Source organism: Bacillus rossius, chromosome 17, assembly GCF_032445375.1.
Source record: "Bacillus rossius redtenbacheri isolate Brsri chromosome 17, Brsri_v3, whole genome shotgun sequence".
Classification (NCBI taxonomy): Eukaryota; Metazoa; Arthropoda; class Insecta; order Phasmatodea; family Bacillidae; genus Bacillus; species Bacillus rossius.
Genome location: NC_086344.1, coordinates 23038221 through 23044882, shown reverse-complemented (window position 1 = coordinate 23044882; position 6662 = coordinate 23038221). Strand labels below are relative to the sequence as shown.

General features: G+C 33.2%; 1 long non-coding RNA gene across 1 annotated transcript; it reads right to left on the bottom strand.

Moving 5' to 3' along the window:
- Window positions 1–387: 387 nt before the first annotated feature.
- Window positions 388–6375, bottom strand: LOC134540646 (uncharacterized). Its single transcript, XR_010076480.1, has 4 exons — window positions 6281–6375; window positions 5073–5308; window positions 3283–3561; window positions 388–575 (listed from the first exon to the last, which is right to left on the bottom strand). It is a non-coding gene; the product is annotated as an uncharacterized LOC134540646 (long non-coding RNA).
- Between the last annotated feature and the right edge of the window lie 287 nt (window positions 6376–6662).

The window sequence follows — 6662 nt, the reverse complement described above, 5'->3', positions numbered from 1 at the left end:
AAATTATAGTTTGATTTGGTAATTGTAAATATGTAAATAACATGTTCCATAGCCTTATGGTTCCTACAAAACAAAAAGCTCAATGTTATACAAATTAAAAAAATATTGACATAGACCATTAGTGGATGTATAGACTAAAGGGTTAAGTATAAATAAATAGTGTGTTGCAGTTTGTAAAAAAAATAATTCCTTTATATTGTTTTTGCACGAGTTATAACTTTAAGCACCAGTATATTTTTATTCTGTAATTTTCTAATATTAATGCAAGTACTGATGCATCCTATACATAAAAATTGACAGTTAAAACGACTGTTAACCTTATGGTTAATTTTTCAGTAGTGTTAATATTAAAATGAAATAAATCCTATGGAAATAGAAACCAAACTGTTCAGAATATTATTTTTTATTTTCCACTATAGTTTTCAACAATTCAAACATCCGTTCTTCGTAGCGTCGCTCTCTCTCCAAATCTGCTCTTCTCAACTCTTCTTCCCATTGCCGTTCTTCTTGCCATCTTTTTCTCTCCGCTTCGTAAAACCTCTCCTCCGAGTTTTTTAACTCGGATAAAAAGTTATCTGTAAAACCAATGTTTTTGCATGTTTTAGGTGAAAATTTGAAATGAAAGTGAAAGGAATTCTTTTACATGTGTCATCTACTTGTAAGAATGGAGTTATTCAGTCAGCTAACCATGTTATAGAAAAAAGGGAAACTTATGTTACCATACATTTTACGAATAAAGACAAATAAGCAATAATGAATACATACATACAAACACTAGAAAATTAAATAAGTTGGCCAAAACAAGTAAAATTCCAGTTTATTGACATTTTCATAACCTGGATTGTTACAGCCTATAAGAGATTTATTGTCAGTAGTTTCTTTCTTGACTAATAGCATTAAGATCCAATTAATCAGTTGAAGTATGAAAATTTTTGGCTAATGATTTTTTGTCTTATTTAAAACAGTATAAGTTATTGGCACCTAAAAATTAACACATTTGTGGTCCTTTTCGTTGAAACACGCAATATTAATCTTAATAAATAAATTTTTTTAGACACTTTGTAACATTGCAGAACCCTGCCCTCCAATATAAATAATTTTCTTTTAAACTTCTTTTGTATGTGTAAGCAGTAATAAGTCAAATGTTTTTTGAGTGATGTATAAGTTAGGAAACAGTATATTCAGAAATTATGGATACTAGTATATGTTATTTTCACCTGCTATGTTTTTAAGAAGGTATTGATTATTTTATTAGACATTTTCTATCATTAGTAATTTTTATGTAATTATTCACAAATGAGCCGTTGTACTAGATTTTTACCTGTTTAGGCCTACTTTTTCAGGTTTTTTCTCAATAAGTTTAATTTTGTAAAGTAATTCGTATTATAATTAGTGTTCTTAAATTTTATTAACGTGTTGTAATATAATTATAAATCATGGGACTGTGTCTGGGCTTGTGTGATGGTTAGAAAGAGAGGCATGAGAGGCCTGTAAGTGTAAGTGAGAAAGAAACAGTGCTTCCCGCCAACCGAGATAAAGACGGTAATTCCCCCCCTGTATGGGAACTGAGTGATAGCTGCTCTCTCACGGTGTGGGAGAGAGAACGAGAATGGAAGTCCCCGATTTCGAGGTGAAATTGAAAAGAGATAGATCAGGGGAAGCCCAGAGTTGTGTATGTAAAAGGTTTTTTCATGTATTGTAACTTGTTCTGTGATTGGTTTGTATCTGTAAGAGTGAATGAAGCGTGCGTGTGATTGGTCGGTGAGGTCATGTGACGTCTACTCCCTGCGTGGAGGAGACGAGTTCATGAGATCACCAGTCGTCTGTCGAACACTGGACGAGTAGGTCGCGTTCGATGGCTTCTCGCTAAATTATAATGTAATTTAGAAGAGATAATTTCACGTTGGTGGTCGGAGCCAGGCCTATTATTAAATCAACCTAATTTTCTATGTATTTCGTTTCGGGTATAATTAGAAATTACGGCCACCTTCGTAGGCGTTTTGGCTCGGGGCGAGATTCGTTTTCGCTGGGTGCGGCCCTGTTCCAGGTCGCACCATCTTCGTATACTTGCAGTAAAACATTACTGAAGGACGATATTTTTTCCGGTAAATTCTCATCACGCGAACTACGAGCATCTGTTCGACGGGCATATGTATGTGGAATAAATGAGCAGCCTCTTTTTGAAGTGTTTGGAATCGTCGGTGCATTCTATTTGAAAAAAATAAAAAACAACAAAAATTACAATCGGCGTTGAACTGTTTATTTTGTATATAACGAACCGTTATAACTTGTCTATATTAGATTAAATCGTATTTCACCAAAGTACAGCATGCTGCATGCATGCATGTTTGTATGTATTTATAATGAATAAAAAGTTCACATGAGTATGGATTTAAAATTAGCCTTTTTCCGAAAATTCTGTATTGCTACTTAAAAATGTTTTGGAGTACATGTACAGTGAATTGGCTTATTGCTGTATAAGTAAATAATAACTTACGTGAAAAGTGGGTTAGGTTAGCTATATTAACTACTTACAAAGGATTACATATTAAACACATATCATTACTATACCAGAATCAACCCAACAACCCTATGATTTAAAGTTATCACATTAGCCTTTTATTCCTAGAAGCCGCTACTCAATAAAATAAACATATTGTGAACCTATCCTAAGTGTATGTAGTCAATTTTAGCTTTATACTCCTCGTAAACTATTTACAAATCCCAATTGAATGCTTCGTCCTCATATTTTCACTTTAGCACGTCGAAAGATCTTGCACATACCAAAAACGGGTATCTTTTTCTATCCGATACAGGTACAGTTATTATGTTAGTATGTATAGCGATATTAAATAATCATTATTAGGTTAGTACAGCTGCATTAAATATACTTAAATAACATGCCATCATAATTAAGGTATCTCCTTGGATATGCAATACGGAACTTTTACCTTCCTTGACTTCAAAGGAAAAAAAAAACCTGATTATACAGGAATCTCCATTTTGCAGCCCATCTTGCATGCAATCATTAAAACCTTGATGAACTACTAAAACTTAGCAGCTTGGTGGAAGGGGGTAGGCCTTGCAACAGAGCAGTAGCCCAATCGCAAGAACAAAAAATAATGTCGGTCAACAAACACAAATGTTAGCACAAATTAGCAATGCAACTAAACAATTAAGTTAGCTCTTCATTACTTCAGTAAGATGAAACGAACAAGCTGAATGTAGATAAGGTTAGTTATCAAAGAAAATTATACAACTATTAAGCAGAACAATTATTACCCATCATTGTAGCAAGTGTAGCAGTACATTTTCTCTTCTTTGTATTAGATGGGAGTGGCTCTGAAACATGACTTTCAGTGGACTCATCCAGTGAAGTATCCACACTCTCTTCTAAAAGCACTGAAATATCATGTTCGTTTTCAATGGCTACCTCATTATTTACAGTAGGTAAATTTTCATTCTGAATCGAGTCTAGTAGCACTGGAGGCTCTACGACTGCACGAGTTCCCATTATTATGTCAATTTCCTCGAAGAACAAACAGGTACTCCTTCCAGCACCTGTAAAAGCAAGATAATGCTGTAATAAATAAACAAAACTAAATCAAATATTTGATTAGTAAAGTGATATATTTTTGTCTGTAATAATTGGAGTGTCATGTAAGTTTTTATTATATGTACATTTTCATTACACTATATTGACTTGACAAAGCCTACATTCAGAAATATCTCAAATTAATACATTTGATAAAATAAATAGTAAAATGTATTGTTGCCAGCAAAGACACTGACCTAAATATAACACAAAAGTTTGTAAAAAAAACCATTGATAAGTAAATACATCAGCAAAATTTAGATATTTTTACCATTGTTAGAACCAGGCTTGTGCATAAAGAGGTAGGAATGTTTTGTGCAATAAACATCAAGAAAAATAATATATACATGAATGGTAAGTGAAGAAAAAAAAATTATGAAAATTTTACAGAAAGTTTCAGTCTAAATAATTGTTACAATGTTTCCTAAAGCTGGTTTTACACCATGCAATTCACTTCTCACACAGCTCCTTGCATGTAAGCTCTCGTGCAATTATTGCATGCAATCTTTCATTCACACAGCGCAAATTCCCCATGCAATAAACATGCGATCTGTTTTGTTCCCGCCACATTTCTGTACAAATGGATAATCAAAGGAACAAGGCAATTTGTGCACTGACAATGATGTAAATGTTATCTGATGAAGCACGATCGCAGATTTCTAAACTTGTTTTTTTACATCTTCTGTGGTCGTGTTTACACGTAATTCCGACACAGACGTGGCCACAGCTTGTATTGCTTTCTCACGCAAATGTTTGTTATGGTAATTTGGCGATGTTGTGTTGTACAGAACTGGATATTTTTGATATTCATCCAAGAGCCGCAAAACACACTCGGGTGTCCATTCCATGTTTGTAAAGTGCTTGCTTTTGTTTATGTTTACAACTACGCGCGTAAATTTACTACAGAGAACGACCAATCACAGTGCTTGTTCTGCGCAACTTGCATCAAAATATAGAGCATGATCTATTCTCAGATATTGCACCGTAGCTTGCATCGCGTGTGAAATTCTGAGAATTTTTTATGTGAGCTGCAATGCAATATTAGCAGATTGCATGGAAATTGCGTGCATATTGCGTCGTGTAAATCCAGCTTAAGTAAAACAGAACTATCTGACCTGCTACTCAATCAAATAACATGATTATATTAACATGCTGAATATAAAGCAAATAATCTTCAACCCAATTAAGCAATCAGAATGAATTTATTTAAAGTTTATGCCTGTTAATGCTTTCACTTCATTCACACATTTGGCACTTGAGTATATTATATGCACAATGTGCGGCAATGTACTTGGTGGATAAGTAGTTGAGCCAGAGGCATGCAAACAATATCTAGTTTTAAAATATATATCTCATAATGACAAATGTGTATCACCAATCATGCAATTTCAGTTATTTTCAGCTCCATTAAACAGTGATCAGAATTTCACACAAGATTTTACTGATAAACAATAAGCATTCTCAAATTAGGAACTACCTGACTTCCTGTTTTCATCTTTGGCTGCTTTGTATTTATTTAGCAAATTTTGTATCCGTGTTTTGCACTGAAGCCAAGTTCTTGGAACAGTGGGCTTAAACTGATGATTGAAGTCTTTTGTTACAGACTCCCACACTGGCCTATTTCTAGACACAGCTCGTAGTTCCTGCTGTACTCTAGCTGCAGACCACAGATTCACCAAACATTTGGTTTCATCATAACCCCATGTTTCACACCTGAAAAATAAACATTAAAAAACACAACATTAAAAGCATTAAAATGAACAACCAAGTATGCCTACCTAATTTTTATTATTTTTTTTATTGTCAACACACAACACCAAGAAATCTTAAAATATTAATTTTACAACTACAGACTAGTCGCATGTGTAGAATGACTACTTGCACAGCTACGTAAAATTTTATTTCACACTATTATAGAATACAGTATGTTAATACCTATATTAGTATCTCCAATATTTTACCCTGGTAATGGTCCCTGTAAGATGTTAAGTACACAACTCATATCATTCAAATTAAATGTTCAAAATTATGTGATTCATAAAAAATGAAATAAGTTAGGTGTAAAGAAACAAAAAACAAATGAAACTGTGCCTGTATCGTATATAAAGGTACTTTAAAAGTAATAATTCATTAACAGAGGTACACTTGCTCAAAAAAGTTTCTCAAAATTCCAAAGCTATTTTTTTTTTCCACTTTGGCAAGTGGACGATAATTTCCTAAAACTCCTTCAGTTTGAACCAGTGGTTACCGTGTAAAAACTATTATAAGTATGTAGGTTAGGGTAGCTACATGTGGATAACAGTATTTTTCGGTCATCAGTTGGTGTAAAATTTTAAATATCACATGTACTGTAATAAAATTATGTATGTTGATCTTCAATAGCAAGGCCAAATCTGTTTTCCACGTGAGATAGATAGTCCTACCCGGTTGAGCCGCTGCGACTTGATCAAATTGAGCACAGTTGAGATAATTACTTTTTAAAAAGACACGGACTCAAATGACTTCAATTTTACGGGAATGTGTTTTCATATTGCTCAATAAATTTTTACAAATCGGGAATTCAAACAAAATGCACAGTACATTTTTTAACTTTTTTTTAAATTATTTTCTGAACGAGAGTACCTATCTCAGTTTTAAGAAAATTAAGGTCAAGATCAATTAAAAAATATATATATAAATAATTACCTGTTGATTTTTTTTGTTACATTCGGTAAAATATTACTCGAACTTGTGCCAGGAACACCTTCCATCTTGAATTTCTGCAAAGGAATGTTTATATTCTAAACAGCCAATCAGAGGCTAATGTAGAAGATATGGACGGCTTTTATATAAAAAGAACCAAGCGCCATTTTTTATATTTTTGAGATATACCCATAACTGAATGCATGAAACACACTAAATTCTTTAAAAAAATAGACCTAAGTGATATATAGGCTGTGCTCCTATCTGTGAGCACTTGAACCAACGACCATTTTACATAGAGGTTTTCTACTTTTATTTAAACCGAACCAAGTGACATTTGGCGGTTGGTTCTGTTTAAAGAAAATTTAATGTGTATTTTCTTTCT